We start from the raw sequence: 24,093 nt of genomic DNA, 5'->3' as shown, positions 1-24,093 counted from the left end.
CAGGTGCCGTGAGCGACGGGCGGGCACAGGTGCTGTGAGGGACAGGCAGGCAGGCACAGGTGTCATGAGAGACAGGGAACACAGGTGCCGTGAAGGGCAGGGGGAGCAGGTGCCATGAGGGACGGGTAGGGGAGCATAGGTGCCTTGAGGGATGGGCGGGCACAGGTGCTGTGAGGGGCAGGGAACACAGCTGCCATGAGGGGCAGAAGGCCACATGTGCCGTGAGGGACGGGCGGGCACAGGTGCTGTGAGGGACAGGCAGGCAGGCACAGGTGTCATGAGAGACAGGGAACACAGGTGCTGTGAGGGGCAGGGAACACAGCTGCCATGAGGGGCAGAAGGCCGCAGGTGCCGTGAGGGACGGGTGGGCACAGGTGCTGTGAGGGACAGGCAGGCAGGCACAGGTGTCATGAGAGACAGGGAACACAGGTGCCGTGAGGGGCAGGGGGAGCAGGTGCCATGAGGGACGGGCAGGGGAGCATAGGTGCCTTGAGGGACGGGCGGGCACAGGTGCTGTGAGGGGCAGGGAACACAGCTGCCATGAGGGGCAGAAGGCCACAGGTGCCGTGAGGGTCGGGCGGGGCACAGGTGCCGAGCAGGTAAATCCCCGTGGTGGAACAGCTCTGGGTAGTTTGGTTCAAGGCTGGTATTGGTGGCCCGAGGATCTGGGGCTGCCTTGGAGGAGCATTCCCCTGGACAGGTGAGTGGTCAGAGGTGAGCCTTGCTCTCTACAGCATGGCAGAGCCTCTCGAGTTTCTGCGTTCAAAGCACACAGGTTCAGGTGTGTGCTTCACGTTACCAGGTGCCGTGATAGAAGCTGGGGCACAAGCTGCTCAGCTGCAACCAGCTCGGGCTGTTTGTTTGTAGGAGTTGTGTGGCAGAGGCTGAAGCTGTTTGTGTGTGATGGGGTGAGTGCTCCGTGGGTGGGTGTCACGCATGTCGCAGAGCAGAGCAGGGTTCTGCAGCCTCAGGTGAGCTCTCCAGCCCCCCTTGTGCCAACACGTGCTCGGCCAGAAGGTACCGAAGAGCACCGTGGGTTGTTATCTGGCACATCACTAGCACACGGTGTGTGTTTTATGGTGTTTTGTCAATTTCTGCAATGACAGCAACATGCCTTTCTTTGTTCCATGTGTGTTAAACAAGATGCTCCTTCTTACTGCATCATCAACTGAGTCATGTTCCTTCCATTTTCGTTATCATGGCCTTCCTCAATACTCCAGATGCACCTTCTAAATGATCCTGATAGGAATATGCGGGTTGGTACTTTCTTGCACTTGTATGACTGCTGCTGCATTTCAGGTTGTGCCAGCTTTCATTATATTGGTGTTCCGTTATGGAAAAACTGGGCTCCTTCCTTCCCTTTCTGCAATTTTCTACTTAAGAGCATTAATGCGGGGTTACAATTATGCTAACATTAAGCAAATTGTTAAAAGGACTTTAAAAGTCCTTGTAATTGAGTGACAGATGCTTATGACTGAATCAATTTAAATATTCAATATAAGACTATCAGGAGAAGATTATAGTATTTTGATCTTGATATTCTGATTCTTCCAGTGCTGATTGACTGATAAGGCAGTCCTATACAGAGGAAAAGAATTAGAGAAATGAATTTTGCCTCTTTATCCATTTGATATAGGCTGGGGATTTAAAGAAAATAAATTATTCATAAGCAGTAGGAGGGCTTTTTTTTCTGAATAAAGAATTTGCAGAGTTGGAAAGAGTAATTCAATAATGTCATATAAAACAATAATGTGATATTGACTAGAGACCAAACAACATTGAATCCAAGTGCCTTTAATATGTAATGTAGAATATGGTAACTAAAATATAATACATAAAGCATATGTACATTAGATATGACATATATGAAAAATAGTTAACAAAATAGGTTAAACAGCATATAAATGCATGTATCTTAGTTACATAATAAACCATGTTTGTACTGAAATTTTCTTAATCTGCTACTCAGATTTTCAAAAGGTACCTGCTTGAGATTTCTTCCCTATTCTTGAACTTGAGTTTGCACAAATCCTTTTTTTAAGTGTGTGTATACACACTTATTATTATAATATATATATATGTACTATGCATATACATTGTCAATCAAGAAGTTTTATACTTTTCCTTAAGTAGACGTCAGAATATTGTTTTCAGCCTTGTTCTCTCTTAAATATTCCTCATTTTACCTGCAGCTTTATTGTGTGTCCTGTGCATCTGCTGTAAAATGCCAGCATTTCCAAATGCTCCAACTTACTGAGAACAATGGAATATTGTGAGTGAAGCAAAGTATTGCTCTGCGGCTTGTGCCTAAGTTCCCATCTCTTACATCTGACTGGGATGCCTGACTGCTGTTTTAATACTTTGCTTTTGGAAGAGCACTTACCTGACAATTTATGTGGGTCTGGTATTTCTTCCTACATTTTTTTTCAGACATTTTTACTAGTATGAGGTTATTTGCACTGCAGTTTTTTAAAGGGGTGAATGCTCTCTCCACTCATAGCAGTGCATGTGGGTTTGTTAAGGGTACTCAGGTACTTGGTCTTTGTGCTGGGAATTCCAATGAATTCTGTATTAAAAGAAGGAATGTCAAGAACTGATGTCTTGAGAAGAATACAATTTTATTTTAAATCATTTTGCCAGAACAATTTTTTGACACTTTAATAAACCATAAGATGAGGGGAGAGGGAAACCCCTTTTTTTCCTCTTTCTTTTTTCCTTTTTGGAGGTTGTCTTCAGCATAAAGGTATTGTTCTTTTAATTATTATTCTGATCTTTGTCTGGACACAACTGGTCACCGCTTCCAGTCTGGCAAAAACAGGACAGGAAGTAGGTGAACAGTTTCATACAAGCTGCTTTGAAGTTTTGTACCCACAAAAATCTGCAAAAGTTTTCATATTTTATCTTAATTTTCTGTTGCATCCATTGAAAAGTTAAAAAAATCCATCTAACACCAAAGAGGAATGATGGTATGTTAGGCTGAATGCAGGCTGAAGAAAGCTGCTCTCACAGCTACATACCACATGACTAATTGAATACTTACATGCAGTGAATCTTTAAAATTCTCATTAATTTCACCAGCCTGTCTTCATTTGTTAAAGAGATGCTGCTTGGGTATTATAACAAGTTTAATTTAAAGATTCTCCTTTAAACTCATGTACAGACAATCATAGTAAACACCTTATTTAATATGACCTCGAGGAGTGAAATTTTCTCTTGGTTCTTTAAATGGAGATTGATTAAGCCCCAAAGATTTTTGAGCTTTCCCCAACATTGCATCAGCAGCCATGCAGCACCACAGGGAGAACTAGAACAGACTAGCCACAAGCATTTTTTCCATGGTGTGTAATGCAGATCCACAGTTGTTCTTTTTGGCAGCATGGATTGAACCCAGGACCTTAAAGTGTCAGGGTGCAAGTGTGAGGAGGCTGCACAGCAAGATCACTACCCTGGACTTCTGGAGAGCAGATTTTGGCCTCTTAAGGAGGGATCTGCTTGGTAGGATACCATGAGGTAAAGCCCTGGAGAGAAGTTGGGTCCAAGAAAGCTGGTTGATACTCAAGGATCAGCTCCTCCAAACTCAGGAGAAAGGCATCCCAAAAAAGAGGAAATGAGGTAAAAAGGCCAGGAAGCCTGCACAGATGAACAAGAAGCTCCTGAACAAACACAAAAAATAAGTCAGTGAGGATGGAAGTCTGGTAGGAATACACAGGAATTGTCCTCACCAGCACTGTCCAAACAGACAGGGATTAGGTGAGGAGAGCTGATAGAATTAAACCTGGTCAAAGACAGCAAGGGCACCGAGAATAGCCTTCAGAGGTATGTCAGTGACAAAAGAAAGATTAAGGAACTGATGAGCCCTGCCTGGAAGGAAACATTAAACCTGGTTATTCAGGATGCAGAGAAGGCTGAGTTTCTCAGATTTTTTTCATTGGTTTTCACCAACAAGTGCTCCAGCCACACCAGCTGAGTCACAGAAAGCAAATGCAGGGACTGGGAAAATGAAGAGCTGTGAGCTGTAGGAGGAGATCAGGTACAAGAACATCTAAGCCACCTGAAGGTGCAAAGGTCCATGGAACCTGACGAGATTCATTTGCAGGTCCTAAGGGAAGTAGTGGAAGAAGTGGATGAGCCACTATCAATCATATTTGAGAAGTCACAGCAGTCCAGTGAAGTTCCCAGTGACTAAAAGGGGAAACATAACACCCATCCTTAAAAATGGAAAAAAGGGAAACCCAGAGAACTACAGAGCAGTCAATCTCGCCTCTGTGCCCAGCAATGTCATGGCACAGATCATTGTGGAAACTGTGCTAAGGCACATGGCAAACATTGGAAGTGATTGGGACAGCCAGCATGACTTGACTGAGGGCAAATCATGCCTGACAAAGGGAAATACAGGTTGGATATTAGGAAAAAGTTTTTCACTGAAGAGTGATAAAGTTCTGGAATGGTCTGCCCGGGGAGATGGTGGAGTCACCATCCCTGGGTGTGTTTAACAAAGCCTGGATGTGGCACTGGGTGCCAGGGTTTAGTTTAGGTGTTGGGGCTGGGTTGGACTCAATGATCTTGAAGGTCTCTTCCAACCCAGTGATTCTGTGAAATTTGGTGGTGTTACAGCACTAGTAGACAAGGGGAGGGAAAGTAACACCTCCATGAACCTGTGCAGAGCATTTGACACTGTCCCACTTGACATCCTTGGCTTTTAATTGGAAAGTAGAAGGACCACTCAGTGGGTAAGGAAGTAGCTGGATGGTCGCACTAAAAGTGTGGTGGTCAACAGCTTGATGTCCAGTTGGAGAGTAACAAGTGACATTCCTCCAGGGTTGGCTTTGGGACTGGCCCTGTTTAACATGGACAGTGGGACCAAGCACATCTCAGCAAGTTTGCCAGTGACACCAAGGTATGAGGAACAGTCAACATGCTGGAGGGAAGGGATGCCATCCAGAGGGACCTGGACAGGCTGTTTATGTCAATGCTGGACCTAGACACCTGGAGGGAAATAAAGTTAGACAAATCACTTGTTGCTCTGTACCCACAGGGTAGGAAAAATAATAGTCTCCTCTGAAATACTCTCTCCTTGGCTTTGTGGGAGAAAGATGACTTTTTTCTTTCTGTTGCCTTTGTTTTCCTCCATGAAGTTGGTTACTCAACCTGAAATCCAGGGAAGAGACATGCAGTGTGCAGGAAGGAGGAGAAATTCTGCCTCTGGTCCTTGAGCTTCTGGGCTCTTCATTACAAGAGATTCTGGTGAGCTGAAGGAGGCTACTGTGGTAATTGCAAAAGGAAAGGGATCACTTGTGTGAGGAACAGCTAGTTTTTGTACAGACTGTCTGTTGCTGGAATATTAAGCCCTATGTTTATTATTATTTGGTTAGCTCAATTCTAATGTGTCACTTAGTATTTTAGGGGAAAATGCCTGTATGACAACTCCTTGGCGCTTCAGGCTTTTGTAGGTTAAATGACAACTTCAAAGCAGTTTTCAGAAATACTGTTGTGTGCCATGAAAAACCCTTACAATCTATATTTTCAGGAGATACTTGTTGTAAAATGAGTGCAGTCTCAAAGTTGATTTGTGCTGGCAGACTTGGAGTGTTGGAGGGGGAAGCTCACCTCTTCGTAAGTGTCAAATAATACTGAGAAAGCTCCATAGCTAGGGGATGTGATTTCACTTTATAGCTTCATAGTCCTGCTATATCAGGGGTTTTAAAACCCAGATTCTACAAAATGCAGACATCTCTTAAATACTGTGGTTATATATTCTTTACATTATTAATGATCAAAGGCAGAAATTAACTTTTGACATCAAAATTCAGGCATCTAATCTAAGGTAGTTTTCCCTTGCTGCAGTTCCCAGCCTCATGGCCTTCTTCCACTTTTCCCCATGACAACAAATCTCAGGGCAAAGATACTGTCCCTAAATACTGCCCACAGCAGGATACTGACGAGGAGGTTGTAAAGATTTCTATAAACACACCATGGCCACGGGGGACCATTTAATCATCATAGGTTTCATCTACAAAGCATAGGGGTTTTTTTCAATTTATTCTCAAAATATAAGACAGGCAAGACCAGGTTCGAACTGAGGTATGAAAGTGACTGTTAAACTACCTCCAAGAATGCCACCAAAAAAAATGAAAACTGGGTTAACAGCATATCTTATCAAGTACTTTGAGAACAGCTTTTCAATTAGAGAAGGAAGACTTCATGTAAGGTTAAGTGCAGCTGTTACTATGGATATTAAAAACATGGTTTTGTTTATTTAAAATGGAATCAATTTATCTTTTTGATGGTGATTTTCACACACAACTTGTTCTTTTACTCACAATTTCTGCTATGATAAACACATGGTTTTGGACAATATGGGGCATACTATATTCCACTTCCTGACATTATTGTTTGTTTAAAAAATACCTCTTCCTAGGCAGTATCTTGCCATACCAGTGTAATCTGCAGTCTAGAACCTTGTGGCTTGGTTGCCATAAAATATATAAAGCTTTTCTCTAAAATTAAAGAAAAATTAGTACAACAGAAAATTATTTTACCTCTTCACAACAGCTTCCCAAATGAAAGCTTAATCTGCACATACCTGTACTTAAAAAATACAGCGATATTTTCAATTGTTGTGTGGCACGATATGACAGAAATATGCAATCATTTTTTTCTTAAACCTCATCATGGCATGAATTTTTTTCAAAATCCTACTGAACTTGGGTTTGGTTTTGTTTTTAAAAAAGGGTATTAGTTACCAGCCATCTGCAGCTATGGCTTCAGGGGCGTGTGGTTGTCCAGAACTCCTAACTGTGCCTGTCATTCTAACAGACTGGCATGATTTTCTGCTGCAACACTTCTGATGAGATCTCCAGAGGGAAATCCTTGTGATTTTGGTCTTGGTATAGTGCCACGGAACTGCCATGCTATGCTGTGTTGGGGGTACATCCATATCTACAAACAGATTCTTCAGTGTTGCACCTGCAATATAAGCAAAAACATCTTAAATGTTTGCATATTTGTTTCAGGTTTTTATTTAAAATATATTAATGAGCGAATGAAGGAAAACAACTAAAACCAGAAATGTAACCAGCTACCACCAGGGTAGCTGCAACCAGGGTCAGATTAGCTATGACATAAGAATTTCCTGTTGTTTAGGCAAACTAGTCTAGAGTAACTTGTCAGCTGTGTGCCATATGCCATCTGCAGCTTCCTGTAAGTGTTTCTTTAGCAGGAGTTTTGTCATTAGGCTTCTGAATTTTCATGAGATAAGTAAAGCAATCCCCAAAGCCCTCACTATTTCTAAAAATGTGGTTACAGTTTTTCATGATTTTTTCCAGTGATGCAGTGCAATGGTTTCCCAGTCTTTTTGCAGAGGAACCTCACTTAAAGAACCAAAAGTGGAAAGCTACAATCAGTTCTGGTTTGCATTCATATTCTCCTACCAACTGCAGCTTTCCCATTGCCCCCTTCCCAGCCCAGACCTCTCAGTTTTCCCCTTCTTTGTTGTTGTCCTGTTCCTTTACCATGACATGTCTGTCTCTGCTGCTGTCAGAAAACAGAACAAATACATTAGGACGGATCAATCTGTTTCTGTGTCATTTGTGTCCTCTTGCAGGCAGAGTCCTTTTCTTGAGCTCATCTAAATTATTCACTTCATGGGTTGGAAGGCACTAATGTAAAGAAGTCCCGGTTGAATGAGGCAGTAGAGGGAAAAATATGACTACTACTCCCCTGGATGGTTCTTGTTAAGCACCTGCCTAAGGAACTCCTGAAAAATATTATCAGATCAGCTGAGGCAGACCTCTCTGGTGTATTGGGACCAAGAGGCTCTTATGGATGCAATTCAGAGTATGGCTCTTGCTGCACTCTTGATTCCCTTGTGCCAGCTGCAACCTCTGCCCATTGTGAGGAGCAGGCTCCAGAACTGTGACTGGGCAGCCTGCCTGATGTACAGGGGGAACTTGGTCACCAAAGCCATCTCTGTGTCAGTGGGAGATCACTCTTACTCAATTCTCAGTGAAAGCTCTGAAACATGTAAAATAGGGTTAGAAATTCAACTGATAAAAGTCACCCCAGAAACCAGAAAAAATTTTAACATGTGCTGAGAGGTAGCTCACTTAAGTAAAAAACAGTTATCATCCCATTACTATATATTTCATGTAACTGGAAATATAAATACAAGACATCTTTATACTCCTTCAACACTCAAGGGGTTATTCTTACTCAGAAACTGATGCTTATGGTCTCCTGCCCACAGTCAGCTTGCCAGTGTCCCTGGGCAGTAGCAGAAATGAGTCCCCGGTTTGTGCCCGTGTCGCAGTGCTGGGAATAGCTGCATTCCTGCCTGCTCTGCGCAGCCAGGCACGCTTCCCAAGCAAGGAGGAGGCCTAATCCTCTGAGAATCCCAAACACAAATACTGCAGCGGTATTTGGCAGGCCAGCACAGGAATTTGTGATACTCATAAGCTTGCTACAGTTTGTTTTCCTTGATCTGGAGGCTGTTTTTCCACGGGTTAGTAGGCACCGACGAAGCAGTTTCCCCCTCTCGCACTGCGCGGTGGGAGCGTGTCCGCCCCCAGCGCTGAGCGGATTTTCCCTGCGGAGCCCAAGCGCAGCACTGCTGGTGGAGCACTGACCCCTCGCGGCTGAGCTCCGGCTCCATCCCCCGAGCACGTCCCCTCTCCGTGGCTCTCTCTGCTGGAGCAGCCTCGGGCTGCTGCATTTTTATATAATAGATGTATTTTGTGATCGGGCTTCCCATGACAGGATGGATGAGGCCAGGTCGAGTGCAGTGAGGAGTTTGTCAGGTCTACTCCCAAGTTGTACAACTTCTACAATTTTTTGCTAAGAGGAAGAGTTTCTTCACCGTGCTCAAGTCATTCAGGATGCTTGCCTAAAGTAAGGGGTTTGGCACCTGAAAGTCCCTATGTAACCTGAATGCCAGCAGTTCCTGAAAAAATCAAAGAATATGACTATGTCTGGACAAATGTTATGAAAAGCTGCTAAATGCAAAGATCTTCAGCTGTTTGGATTGCTGTGCTTCCTTCTGTTGAATGTACTCTGCAAAGCTCCCAGTGTGTGCCCTGTCATCAGAAAGGTGTTTCTGCCAGTTTGTTAAAGCAATGTCGTTTGCAGATCTCTAAAGTCCCATCTGCTGTGAAAAACCACGCCAAAGTTCTGTCACTCTGGTGAAATAAATAAGTGTCATCCATTTTACAGTGAGGTAAGTAAAAAACACGAGGTAGTCATGTGGTTATTCAAAATACTGCACGTCAGCATCAAATTTGGTAAAGGACAGGGAATTTTTTAACGTGTGATCCCTGCTCTGGGCCCTGGGCGATACTGCTATGCACCCCAGAGGAACAAGGACAGCAGACAGTGCAATGGCTCTGGTAGCAATTGTGAAAAATGTCCACCATGCAGGTCTTACCTAACAATCTTAATTGCAATGAACTCAAAATTGTGCCTGTAATCACTGAAAGTCTGAAAACAGATGTTTATCTGTGAGCATCTTGGCCTTCACAAGAGTACAGAAAGGATGTTGACAGTGTAGGTTCCATGTTCAAGTGTCCTGTTTACAGCTGTGTCAGCGGGCACATTGCTCTGGTCTCACAAAGCCCAACATGAAGGACTTTAATGATGTGCATGTGTCCCATCCCAGGCAGCAGTGTCAGCTGGTGAGCACGAGGTGGCACAGCAGAACAGCAGCAGGGGGAAGAGGAGAGGGCTGCAGCAGGGCCGTGGGAAGGTCTGGTGGCTGAATTTTCAGGTCCTGTCTGTCTGGCAATTGCAGCCTGCAACTTCCGATATCATCATCTCTACCTGTTCCCTCACAGAATGCCTGACTTTTTACTATTTTCTAGGCAGCAGCACAGTCATTCCATCTGCAGATTCCCTAGAGTTTGAGTGAATATCAGCTCAGTCCTTACTGGCATTATTAAATGACTCAGTTCCTGAGCTGGTCCCCTCTTATGATGAAGTTTTCACGACATCTCCACTCTACCAGCAAATTAAAACTCTGTGTGATGTAAGGTTCCAACTCTCAGCTCCTTCCTCCTACAATCATGCTTGATGTTTTTTCTCTTTTTTTCTGGTGTGACTTTTATCATTTTAATTTATAAGCCTTGTTGTGCAGACTTTGAACACTGGGCCTTTAAGGCCAGAAGGGATGTTTTGCGAGATGAATTGCTCATGTGCCGAAGGAAATCTGTTTAAAAAATATTTGATGTAGCCTTTGCTAGAGAGAAGAGTGTCTTGGGAGTTATTAGTGTCAGGAGCAAGCTGGAATGTAGGGCCATTTTCCCCCTAAGGGCTTGGGATAGAGAATCTTGCATTGTAAGATTTCTCCTCTCATCTGGGACAAAGATATGCCTGTTAGGTCAGCCTGAGAATTGAGTGATTGGATGAGTGAAGTTGTACGTGTTATCTGATGGAAGATTGGACTAATATGGACTCTCCAAGCTAGAGAAAACCTGCTGATTGCAGTTGAAGAGGAACAGGAGAAGCTGATTCTAAGTCAAGAAGTCTGAACTGGAAGCTTAATAATAATATCAGTTAAGAGATGAATACAGACTTCATCTGTATTCCTCCCACCTCTGCCCTGCCACCACTGCCACCCCCCACCCCAAAAAAAAAAAGCTGATTAACTTAGTTGGGGAATGGGAAACTGAGGCAGGCCCTTTGCAAGAGCTGTTTCTACCATGAGGGAATGCCCTGAAGCATTCTTTGTCTAGCCTGGTTATTGAACTGCTGTAACCTTGATGCCAAGGTTATTTAATAGCTCTGCTATCATGCAGAGCTAATTGCCCTGGCTGGTTGTGAAGATTAACAGTTAGCTGGGAATTTTATGATGGAATGATTTTCAGATGGGGAATATGCTGCCTTTCAAAAGTTTAAATATTATTTGTGAAAACTCAGTTTTACTGGAACAATAAGATATGCCTCCAGGAAAATAGAAAAAATGCCTCACTACCTAGAAGATTTTACAGTAGAACAGAATTGATCATAATCAGCATGCAGATTTTCTATCTTAATGGTGTGCTGTGGAGATATGCAAAAACTCCCTTTCCATAAAAAAAGTATTGTTTTAAAAACTGTAATCATGAATTGGATGGATTTTTTTAAAATTTGAGGGGTTTTATTTTCCAGTCACTTAAGTTTCAGGCATGTACCATTTCAGAATGGCACCTTGAGCATACTACTGCACACTAACAAAAATAAGTACTGTTACTTCTATTCAGAAATATTTATTCAGAAAAAATTTCTATTTTGTAGGAAATTCCCAATACTACTGGATTGGATTTCAATCCTGTTGAAGACTGACCACTCAGAAATATTGCAGCTGTGCTTGTGCTCTGTGAGCTCAGAGGATCTCTGTATAAGGGACAGAGAACCTTAATGCTGTAATATTGTATCTCTGCACACTGTGCAGTTTTGTTTGCTTGTGGAAATCAAATTCTCAGTTGTGTCAGAATGAGCTTCAGAAAAAATTTAGTTCATGTTCCCTGTTCTCTTCCAACCTCTTTATGCCACTCCAGAGGTCTTAGGAAGCCCAAGCAGTGTTTTCTAGGTAGGGTAGAGGTTCCCCATGGCTCAGAGGCCAGGACTGTTCTACAGATTTTGTGCTGGCAAAGTAATGCACAGATCAGCACCTGGGGTGTGACCTGACAAATAGTTATGTTGCCAGAAGTCACTTTTGCATAAAAACCAACTTGTCACTCCCAGGTAATCAAGATGTTATACTGTAAAAAGTTTTTTTTGCTGTTATAAGCTGTATGTGCATTGAAATGCTGTGCCAGCATAATTTACTGCATAATATTATAATACATGATCCTGTGCTGACAGCACATTCTGAGTGTGGACCTAGCCTCACTTGCTAGTTCCTTCTTTCCCTGAGTACACAATAGAAAAGGCACAGAAAGAAAATAAAGCCAGAGCCTCTTTGACTGCTTCTTGCTGGAGAAACAGCCCTGTAATAGTAACGTGGTCCTTGGTTGTTCTCTAGTTCTGAACAGTTTGTGTCTGACCCCATAACTCGGTGACAAACTGCAAATTTTAAACCACTCCAGCCACTTTTCCCTGCTTTTCTTAACTACATCACATGTGGTTTGTCAGAAAACAGTGTTCTTTTCCTTCATGATGACATTCTTTCTGTAAAACTTTGTATTACTTCAGACCCATCATAAAAAATTTCAGAGCAGAAAATTAGTTTGATTAAATATTTTATGAGCATGTGAACAAATGAAATCATCACAATGTGATAAAATAACTAATGTATTGTAGAGAAATTTCTCCTTTTTTCCTTCATCTCAAGTGGCTTGAATAACATCAAGTCATTCTGATGTTATTCAAGCCTTCTGAAGCTATCTCTGAGAGAAACAGTGTGTGAGCTCTGTTGTGGTTTCATTAATATGATCCCTGCATGTTAAAATATCATCACATACTTACTGCACTTGATTATGGGGGCAGGCACAGGCCGTCAGAATTTGTCTGTAATCTCTAGTTCCAAGCAAAGTTTGCTGTTCTGCTGTCTGCAGCTTGTTCCTGTCCTCATTGTCTGCTTCACAGCTCACGTTCAACCTCTGAGTCAAGGTCACAGTCTGAAAATCAATTTTCCATGCCTCCATTACGCCTTCCTCAACTTTATTTATTTTCTTATCTCTCTCACTGAAAGAGCTGCCTACCCAGCTAAGGCTGAAGCATGGGACAAGTCCACATGTGCAAAATCTTAGCCAAATAGGAAGCCTATGATGAAATAATCTGTAAATAATCTCTGCCCCAGCTATTGAGAGCCTTTCAGATTATTTATATTGGATAGTCATTTAAATCTCGTCAGTGCTGCATTGTGCTGCTGTTGATTGAAATGGTAATGAATGCAATACAGTCTCTCAAATGGTTCAGTTTTTTAAAAAATGCATCATTTACAGGCAGTTAGCAGTGTTCCAATTGCATCTGGCTCATTGATTGCCAAGTACAAGCTGGCTGTGTCTGCAGGGCACCATCAGTCTGGTTTGCAATGAACCCTATGTTATCTTTGTGTTTCACATCTATGGTGTATTTGCTGACTGGCTAAAGTTAGGGTCAGCAAACAAGCTCCCAGCAACCAAGACTAAGTAGCAAACTGCTCTAAGTATGTTTGCAATTAATTGTTCTGAGCCAGCTCTTTTTCTTTTGCTGGTACAGCCCACTATCATGCAAGTCACTGCACTGCTCTTTGACTCGAAATTCTCTGTTGGTTCTCATATTCAGGCTGTGTCTGCATCTGTTTTATTCTGTGCATAAAATCCTTTTATCCATATGTCTAAGGCTGTAGCTCATGTTCTGTTCATATTACTTCTAAGGTATCAAAATTTGCCTTTCCTCTGGCCTTGATAAGCACAGTTTTGCCTGTTCATATCTACTCAGAATACTGTCATTTGAAATCAGTGTTTTTCTGTCTGATTATGCAAACCCAAATACGTGTTGCTTTGTGTATTTTCCCTCACTTATCTTACTCTGTAAGAGCCATGATTTGGTTGTTGACACCTCTTCCAAGGCATCTGAGGGCCAATCTCAGCCTGTCAGTTGTATCCTAGTCTACTTAAATACTGATTGGTGTTTATGATTAGTCAACAATTAGAGTCTGCCCTCTCTCCTTGTTACACTTCCAATGAAGAAATGTAGTGTTGTGTTCCATGGGGCTTCTTGTGTTTGGAAGTGTATTCCTGAAGGCAGGAAAACCTCGATGACACTTCAAATTCTGAAGGGCCAAAGGGTCTCTCATTTTTCTTGTCCTGTTCCATCTGTGTGTATCTATTTGTGGGTGTTTGTTCTGCACTGTCACTTCTAGACATCCTTTCTAGCCCTTTGGAGTACAGCCCCAAAACTTGATCCTGATTTAGACAGCATTTAACATGTGAGGAGAAGGATGGTAAAGGGTAGGAAATCAGACATTCAGGTCTGGAATATGTGGTCATGGCAGCAAAAGAAATAGTTACATGATCTTTATTCTTTGTTCCTGCAGAACTGAAATTGCAATTGACTTTTTTTTTTTTGCCTGAAGGCTTTCTATGGTCAACTCGGTGCTAGAGCTTATAAAATCCTCCTCATTTTCACCTCTTAATGTATTTATAAGGCTAATTGTGTGTTTTGGTCATAAACAACCCTTATATAGGTCTGTATAAGTTTTTGCTAAGCTCCACTGGGATGGAAATCTACATGAAGCAATGATGTGACACATAGGGGAACAAGATTTATTTTCCATCTGGAACAATTCCAGATGTAAAATGAATGCTTCCACTCTCGGTAACAAATTAATATCACTTCCTCTTATTGAGGAAGGCTGGACAGCAATAAATAGGCCTAGAGAGAAATTGCCAAATATTACATAAAAATGTATTGGCTTCATTTTGAGCCGCGATGAAATAAGGCAAGTCCTTTACTTTTTCTGCCCTAAAACATGCTGGGTCATGCAGAGTTTAAACCTAAAGATGTAAAAATAAAATGGAACCATTTCCAGTACAGAAGATCAGCTGACTTGACTCCTTAGCAGAGGAGTAACATTGATTGGGACAGCCTGTCATACTGGGGAAGGAATACTTTATTCCAGAAACATGTGAGCAGGGTTCAATTTCTACCAGAACCCCTCAGTCTGAGAGAATGGGAAGGCCTGCAAAGTTACCAGCAGCCACTTGGTGCCAGGGTCACATGCACGTCTAAAAGTTCATCTGTCTCTCTAGTATCATCAGTTCAGTTTTGTGAACTTGAGAGGAGATGGTGCCTGCCTGTGCTCAGATTGGAGGAATCCTCCTGAAGAGGCTTCTTGACATGCTAATCTTTTCCAAAGAAGACAAGCATATTATTAGAGAAAATTACACTCTCAGAGGGATTTATTAGCAGGCAAAAAAGCCTTGCTAAGTTCTTTTTCTTGCAGGTGCTTGATTCACACATTGCAAGAAAGGTAGACCAAGGAAGCCATCCGTGCCCTGGGGCTTTCAAATCTGTTGTGGTGTTGAAAGAGCAATTCTCCAGAAATGCCTCAGTGGAAACAAAGCTAAAGTGATCAGGTGGATTCATGAAACGGTGAGATCTGGTCCAGGCAGCCCAGGTTTGAAGTTTTTGGCAGGTATCCAAATTATAGCACCATCCAAACTGGTAAAAATTTGGCTCTGAGGGAAATACTGCTGTAATGAGACCCTTGACCTCTGTCTGTGGTGCTCTGGACAGAGTGCCTGCCCCAGCATGTGGATTTGGATCCAGGTAGGGGAACAAACAGTACCTGAGGAGAGGCTGAACTGGGGCACATCCTTTGTGACCCCATCAGGCCAGCCTGGCTGAAGTTTGTTCAGCTCCACTGGCACTGCTGAGAGGTCTCAGCTCTTTACCAGCCAGGGCAGCCTTGGCAGCTTTATCTTTTTGGTCCTCAGCAAAGTCAGGCACTGAGGACTCTGCTGTGCAGTTTTCCTTTATGTTCCTGCCAGTTTATTTTGTTTTACTTGCAATTGGAATATTTTCTTCAGTTGGCCCTCCCTCACCTGGTAACTGTGTTTCTAACAATAAGTCACATCTTTGACCTCCTAACAAAGAGCCAACACATTAAAAATGCATGAGGCCCTTGTGAGGGGGGCAGCTGAATGGCCACATTAGCACTGAGGCTGAATTATTGATAGAAGGGGAGACTTTTACTTTCCTTTTAGCTATTGAATAATAGATTAAAAGCTGCTCAATAAGATTATTTTCATTACTTACATAAATTACTTGTTCAGTTAAGAAGAGTGAGGAGAACAAATGAAGAGCACCCTGGGGTGGCAAATACATTAGACTTAAAATTTTTATGTTCTAAAATATTTATTAATTTTAGATGCATTTTCAAATAAATGTTTTGATTTAACAGAAGTAATAAGGAATGTTTTGTAGAGTTTAAGAGACAGAAATAAACTTTTTTATGATACTCTCAGTGAAACCTGTGAATAGAGAACAACTAATGTGTTCTGTGTTGGGTGGTGCCCATGCTAACCCAAATAAGAAGTGTTATTTAACAGCTGAAATTGCCAGACTGGCTAATACCTACTGTTTAGAATTATGATGTTATTGAATCCCTCAGTTTTCCTACATGTGGTATGCTACACTGAGCTGTCACCATCTATGTAGTCCCAGAAAAATAATAACTTTGTTTGCTTTTGCTTTTCCTATTTAGTCTGGTGACAGTAAAAATATTGTCCATTAAATCTTTTCAGGGATTAGTAACCTGATTGACTTTCTACACAGCCTTTGGCTCTCCTGGCTGGTTATTGCTGTGGCCAGCAAGGGTTCTGCTGCAGATCTCTTAAGTCAGTCAATTCCTACAAGGAGGTGTTAGATGTCATGGTTGCCTACAATTTGGAATAGACAGTTACTTCTCCATTTCCACTTGTGCTGTACTCCTGCAGGGCTGAATGATGTTGGCTTTGAACTGGACAGCTCCTCTTCTGTCAGCTTTGAAATAATTTCAGCCCAGACTCAGCAAGTATCAGGAAGGCTGGCTGGGCAGTTTTCTGCTTACATCCCTGTGGCAACAATTTGAAAAAAAGGAAGAAAGAGCAAATTTCCTTTAACTGAAATAATGAAAACTAATTTATTACAGCTTCAAAGGAAAAGTAGAACTTTCAAAATAATGCATCTCCATTCTTCAGCTGGTATTTTATTAGCCAAAGAACCAAAAGTAACACAGGCACCAGAATTGCTTCATATAAGTACCACAAAATGTTGTGATTTAGTCATGTTATGTTTTAAGCACTGATTTAGAACCCACTCAAATCTCTGAAAAAAATCCCATGGACTTGTGACAGTCTCTGCAACATCTGTTGATGGGAGCCATTTCATGAAATACAGAAGTCAGGATTGGATTTGTGTGGAATTGTACCTGTTAGCAGGCACACAGGGCAGTTTCCTTACAAACCCCTGGCTGACAGAGAATGAACAATTACAGTGCACCTCTCAAGGAAACCTCCCTGGATGACAGCCTCAACACTCAACTCCAATCCCCACACAAGGAAACCTCCCTGGATGACAGCCTCAACACTCAACTCCAATCCCCACACAGTTTCAGATCATGAGTTCTCTACAGGGATGGGAGCATTTGGTGAATTTTGTGATGCTGAAGACTGTCTGGTAGGAAGAGAAGGAAGGCAGTGGGAGTTCACTGTGATTAGGCTAGAGAGTGACTATTCAAGGGTAAAGCAGAAACATGTACTACTGACCTACTTAGTGCTGAAAGTCTCCATATTCCATTATTGATGAACTGATCCACTTAATGCCCTCCTTGTTGCCTGCAGTTAGCTCAATAGTAGGATGATTTTGACTATTCCTCCATTTCTTTTATTCATGTAATTAGAATTTCCCTGTTTTATGGCCTGATAGTCTGACCCAATGGAATATGTAGAGCTGAAATATATAAGCTGAGTCAGCATTTTGGATCTGCTTTTAAAAGCTAAATTTAGGCACACAAGACTGTAAATTTTAGTGTTCATGGTCTGATAAGGTCTATGAGAAAAAGCACTGAAGGTGCTAAAGTCTTTGAGTGCTTTAAGCTTGCCATTTAGAATGGATCCATTTTGTTAGGGTGTTTTTAAAAGACAGTTGTGCAGGATTCTAAAGTATTGGCATTGTATTTTTGCCCTTTTTTTGGCATTGTTAGTCAAATTCCAGCAACAGATCAGGTTTTTTATTGTAAAAGAAACTCAGTTGCCTCTGACAGGATAAAAAGGCAAATATTCTAGGAATTTCTCACTTTTAGTATGTATTGAAAAGATCTATTTTCAAAACTTGCTTTTAGGTTCAATATATATCACACACATAATGAGAGAGATGCATATAAATTACATCTTAACTAGTATAAGTGACTCTCTTCACATTGCTGAAGGAGGTGATTTAATTTTGGAAGTTAACTTCTTTTTTTAACTGTGAGGCTGTGAATCTGACAAACGTAGCTGTCAGCCATATGTGGGATGGGGAGGGGGGAAAAGGAAGTTTTCCTGTGCTATGTTTAGCAGTGTTCATGACATAAATACAGCAATTGTCCTGGGCTGTAGTAAGTTCTGTAAGTTTTATGATGCTGTTATTTAGAGCTGCCTGTATGGTTTTGTGGGTTTTATGCAATAGCAGCCTCTTAAAGAAAAAATAAAAAGAAGGAAAAGCAGTGAGTCATCTAGGATGTGCCTTGGTAAACACCTCGAGGTAGGCAAAGTGCAATTGCCCAAATTACTTCCTTTGAGCTTTGTAACTTCTAGGTTCCTGCCAGATTTAATTGTTTGTATTGCCAGTAATGGGGTACAACAGATCACAAGGGCTGTGAACAGTAGGGCAGATTTTGTGCAGAGAAATGAGCTCATTTCCCTTCCTCTTGAAGAGAAATTAGTGCCTCCTTAACACTCTGGTAGTCCTGAGTGCCACAGAAGTTAAGCTATCCTTGGCTTTTCTGCCAGGTGAAAACTAATTTTAGGTTAGTTATTCTGCAAACCCTTCTGTGGTTTAACATACTCTTCTTGGGACACCATAAGCTTTCTCCTAATGCTAAAAGTTAAACACACCATTTCTGTGGGAAGTCTGGAAGGTCTTTTTGTCAACAGTTATTACCAGGACGCTGGTATTGGAGCAACAGATCCTGGATCCAGGCAGACCTGCTTGGACAAAGATGAAGAACATGCAAGGTGCTACTGGGGTTACTGGTTCTGCTCTGAAAGCAGTTTCAACCCAGAGGGAAATGAAAAGGTAGGAGCACAAGGGCAGCTGAGTTTTCTTCAGTAGCACTTGAACTATGCCCAGCACTGCACAGAATGGAGAAGACAGTATTTCTGTGTCATCTTTGCATTCCTCTTTTTCAGTCATCAGTGTAGGCTTCTCTGTGCTCTCTTGTTTCAGACCCTATAGAGTTGCTCTGCCAACTGGAAACTGGCCAATATGAATGTGTGACAGAGATGTTGCCAGATTTTGATTATACTGCTGAATGCTTTGTCCTAGCCACCCAAGTATTCCCTTGCCACACTGTCAGTCTTTGAAGAGAGGATCCAGGGGCTTGATGGTCCTTAATGAATCCTAAGAATCTGTCCTGTCACTTACTATCACCTTTACTGCCAGTTATTGTTGCTCACCCCTGCTTTGTAAGAAAATATTGAATTACTGACCCATTTGCATGCCATAACCCAGCACAGGCTGTTTTGTAGCCCTTCCCCCCATGTCCAAAAATTAGGACACGTTGTATTGTAAACTTGCATGTCCACAGAATGATGTGAATATAGAATGGGTTGCAGTATCTGGGAAATTAAGTCCAAGGGTGCCCCGTTGCAACACAATCAGCTGAATATGGCATTCTTCTTGCTCCTGACCTTCTGGCAAAGGGAACTCTACTTGACAGAGCAGAGTACTTCCACAGTAATAATTTGTGTTTAGTAAGCATTTGTACTCCTGCAGATGAATCAGCTAAAAGGCCCCTATGGTGTAAAAGCCAATCTATGCAGTATGCAACCATCTTGGTTTATTTAAAGGATGAAAAGTGGCTACTTAGACATCATCACTCAATCTGTGTCTCTTTCAAGTTCCCATTTGCATCCTATTCAGAAAGTCACTTAAGAGGTTAAAAGGACATGGTAAGTAGGAGTAAGTTTTCTATATTTTATGGCTAATATCTCTAAAAAAAACTTGGAGAAGAAGAGAAGGTGATATCATATGACACCTCAGTTCCACCAGTAGGTGGCTTACTGCAATTCTTCATATGTCAGAAATAGTGTGGCAGCAGGACCAGGGCAGTGATTGTCCCCCTGTGCTGGGCACTGCCAAGGCACCTCCAGTCCTGTGTTCAGTTTTGGACCTCTCACAACAGGAAAGACCTTGAAGGGCTGGAGTGAGTCCAGAGACGGGAGCAGAGCTGATGAAGGGACTGGGTCACAAATCTGATAAGGAGTGGCTGAGGGGGCTCAGCCAGGAGAAAAGGAGGTGCAGGGGGACCTTCTTGCTCTCCACAACTCCCTGACAGGAGTCTGTGTCTGTTTATCATATCTGTCTGATCATAACTGTCTCTCTCTCCCTCTCTCATTTATGAGAAAGTAATTACTCAGACATATTCTTGAATTCTGGAAGGTGTGAGTTCAGCCTTGTGAATTACCAGGAAGAAATTCCAGAATCCTGTCATTTCTGGTTGTTTATTTTTGGGTTTTTTCTACAAATTGAGTCTAAGCCTTCATACTCTTTGAAGCAAACCTCATCGATATGATAGATGTTTTCCAAACTTGGAACTGTGATAAAAACACAAAGATTTTGCTTTCGGTTAGTTCCCAAGGCATGAAATAAACAGGACTTTGAGAAATCAGTGAAGGACTACATGCAGTGTGCTTCATACTCTTATGTATTTATGTTCACAGAAATGCAGTTAAGAAATAATGCCAAGTTATAAACTGATTCAGAGTTGCCACATTAGAAGTATTTGACAATGGAGTGCAAACCAAAAATCAGTCCCACCACTGACGCCTTCTCATCTTGAGAAGATGGGTTTGAAGAAAACCCTGACCTTGAGACAAAAACAGATCTGTTGTTACCAGCATTGATTGGTTTATGCTTTTCCCTAACACTGGGTTGATCTTCAGCATGGTTCAGTAGAAGGGAGTTTAGCCTATTACTAATAACAATTTTAAATGTTCAAACTTTCAAGGAGAGAGATCAAACAGTGGTCACAGGAAAGCAGAACTGAGTTTCCTAAAGAAGATGTAGCACCACTGCCCAATAAATAACCCAATGGACAAATCTCTACTTCCCATTTAAACCTGGGCAAATACAAGTTCTGCCAATTTATGAAAGGGAAATTTGAAAGCACTCCTGAAATATTGGCAAATTGTTCTAGTATGTTCTAATGTTCTAATGTTACCCATTATTTTTTCAATACTCTAATACTGGAACTGCACAAGTGGAAATGTGAAGAAAAGAAATTAAGTTACAGAGATGAACTTTTCTGGTTTTTTGGATGAACACACATTTTTTTTATTCTCACTGAGATGGATTTTTCAGGTATACCTCAAAAACATGAATATTCTGTGTGTCAATAACTTAGTAGATTTTTCAGTTGATTATGCTGCTTTGGATATTTATGTTACTGTAGACTAACTACTTCCTCTAAAAAGTCATGAAGCCCCTCTCAGAAAGCACAGTAAAAGATGGTTTTCAGTATTTGTGTCACTTATTTTATTGATAGTTAGGTCTTAACCGAGTTGAGGTTTTTCTTCCTGGGTGCTAGAGAAGGCTGCCTTCATGGTAGGATTTTTTTCCACCTATGAAGTGGTTGGTAGTGGGCCATTATTCCTCACTGTATTGAGCTCACTTTAAATTTTTGTGCCTTCAGTTATAGCACCCAGAGGATTGCTGGGTGATACACTGAGTGATAAATTGCTGCTAGGGGAAGTTTATTGATCCCTGTGCTGTGGAGGATTGCCATATGACGTTCTCATTCGGTAACAGAATACTTTCTATAGATTTCCTGAGCTGCTAAATAAAATCAGGATTGAGACAACAATGCCTCCGGTCAGGCTGAAGGTGAGACACTCTCTCTGCTTCAAGGCAGAGACACAGGAAAGAGGAGAGCAGATGCAGCAGCAGAACATGATCTGTAAGTCCCTTCCTGGAAGACCTTCCTGAAGTCTTGTGGCTTAGTGTCCAAACAACAAACAAGCAAAGACAGAGGGAGGTGGATAACAAACTGTCTCTCTCTGCAGCCTCTTTCCTGGGGGCAGGAAAGGTCTGCATCTCTCCCCTCCCTGCAGAAAAGAAGCAGGGCTAAGAAAGCTGAAAGAGGAGGTAGAAGCAGAGCATAGCACAGGATTGTGAAGAGGTTGAGTCTGATGAGTAGAAGGAAGAAAGTTTGTCATCATATCCTGATGAAGGATGCTCAGGACCTACAATTGCCTAAAGGAAGAATTTTTTTTAAATATTGGTTTTTCTGAACATGTTTATTACAGAGCAGTGAGGAAGTCAGTCTGAAACATATTTAGGATTCTTCACAATAGTTTGGTACCATAAAGATGCAAATAAACTCATCTATTCTAATACATTCTTTCTAAATACATTCTCTCCCAATTTATGTTAATTTTAAATATCTTTTTAATAGCATTTTTCAAAGCCTTCATGAGTAATTAAGAAAAATAATAAAAGAAGGTCAGTGGTAGTTAGTAACCCACTAATTCTTTTAACTCAACATTAGGAGGTGGCAGTTCATTGCTAACAATGCTACTGTTGTCTCTGTCCTTCTAGGCAAAGAACCAGAAAACATTTCCCAGCTAATTGGAAGCTACGTGCAGTGCTCCCTCTTTTAAGGCATGGAGCATCCCATCAGAAATGCCAGTGGCTAACAGTGCAGTTATTAATAGAACCAGCCCCAGTGATGAAACAATTGGGCTGCTTGGAGCACTGGGACTGCTGGGCCACAGCCCGTGCCCAGTCCATCCCACAGGCAGCCCAGCATGGACAGAATGGCATGGCTGGGCACTGAAGCAGATTGTGAACAGGGAATGTGAAAGGGCAGTGCAGGGCCTGGGCTCTGTAGGGAACAATGCTTCCCAACAAATCCCTGCATGGAGTCAGAGGGGACGGGTGGATGTGCAGTGACAGTTCATGCTCCGTGATCCGTGGAGTGAGGATTAAGCAGACTGCACACACAGGGCTGGCCAAGGTGCCTCACAATGCAAATCCATGGGAATGTGCTGTGTCTGAGGTTCTGCTCTCCCAGAGCTTTGGTTTGTGGTTCTCAGCTGCTGTAGCAGGCCAGGCCAGATGGAAGCTCTTTCATGCAAAACATGTTTGGTGCTACTGCAGTGCTCTCACAAAAGCCCCTCTTTTCTTTGATTTTTCACTATCCAGGTGTTCCCAGACCACTGAAAAGCCCAAGTCATGGAGAGCTGTCAGCACTTGAAGAAATCAGTGGAAGACAAAACCAGCTGTTTTGTTGGCTGAGGAGGACCAACTGTCTTATACACTGTGTGTGTGTCCTGGGCACATGCAGGAAAGAGGTCTATGACCTTGAGAAGTCTAACCAAAGAAGGGCATGTAGCCAAATTGTGCTGCTAAGATGGTTGCCAATGTTTCACTGGTAGTTTTCCCAGGTACCAGTGCTTCATAAAAATCTTCATAGCCTTTTTTAAGGTTACATGGGTTGTAACCTTCCTTTAACTTCCTGCCTTAGTCAGCTCAGCTACAGTAACTGCAGCTCAGCACAGGTCTGGCCACCACCTCCATTTCCAAATTCAGTCCATGGCCTCCTGGTTTGCCAGAAGGGCCAGCTGGTGTACAATGTGCATCCTGCCCAAGCCAAGGGGTGCTGGCTTGCAGGGATTGTGTCCTCCCTTTGCTGATTGCTCTCTGCTGGCTTGCCTGGTGCTCAGCACAGGTGACGAGAAACCCAGCTGTGCTGTTCTGGTTCTCTCCTGCCCTTAATACCCAAGTCTGTTCTAGGGGGCATTAGACACTTTTAGAAAAGAAGCTGCTTTTTAAAAGTAGCTACTTTTACAGTGCAATTCTACAGGAGTCTGGTTGTACCTTACAAGTATTTACCTCCAAGGCTGAAAGTGTATCAAATGGATAAATGTAATAATATATTATTCACTGTTGACTTTCAGCAAAAAGATTTTGTGTTTCCTAGATGAAAAATTGAAGTTATAGTCTGTGTGCAGCCAGATGATTTATGTACATTCATTCAAGTTGCCTCACTTTCCATTCCTTTTGATAGACTGTAAGGTATAGCATTAGATAAAGAAATGGAGAAACTGGGATGTGGGTTGTGTTTAGGGTTGTGGGGTTTGTTTGGTTGTTGTTTTTGGGGTTTGTTTGGTGTTTTGCCTGTGTAGGCAACTTGGAAGTTCAATTGTCTGTCTGTAGAGAATGCAAAACACATCTGAGGTCATTTTGCTGCTCAGGATTAAGGCAATAATAGTCTCCAATAATAGTTAATGCAGTTACAGATTTTTTCATTTTCTCTTTATCAAATCAAGGGAGACAGCACACCTCCTGACACAGGTCACATTTCAGTCAGGGGAGAATGCTACCCTGCTGATCTGGGAAATAGAACACAGTGTGGCTCACATGAGCTTGTGTGTGATGGCAATAAGTGAAATT

General features: G+C 42.1%; 1 protein-coding gene across 1 annotated transcript in view; it reads right to left on the bottom strand.

Annotated features, from left to right (window-relative positions):
* Positions 1-1,819: 1,819 nt before the first annotated feature.
* AMER3 (APC membrane recruitment protein 3) overlaps positions 1,820-24,093 on the bottom strand; it is a 41,211-nt gene continuing 18,937 nt past the window's right edge. The window contains exon 3 of the mRNA XM_059854969.1: positions 1,820-6,966. The gene's annotated coding sequence lies outside the window, so the exon portion shown is untranslated. The remainder of the gene's footprint in view (positions 6,967-24,093) is intronic.

The sequence above is a fragment of the Haemorhous mexicanus genome, chromosome 10, assembly GCF_027477595.1.
Source record: "Haemorhous mexicanus isolate bHaeMex1 chromosome 10, bHaeMex1.pri, whole genome shotgun sequence".
NCBI lineage: Eukaryota > Metazoa > Chordata > Aves > Passeriformes > Fringillidae > Haemorhous > Haemorhous mexicanus.
Note: the sequence above shows the minus strand (reverse complement) of the source record. Positions and strands in the feature narration are given on the sequence as shown.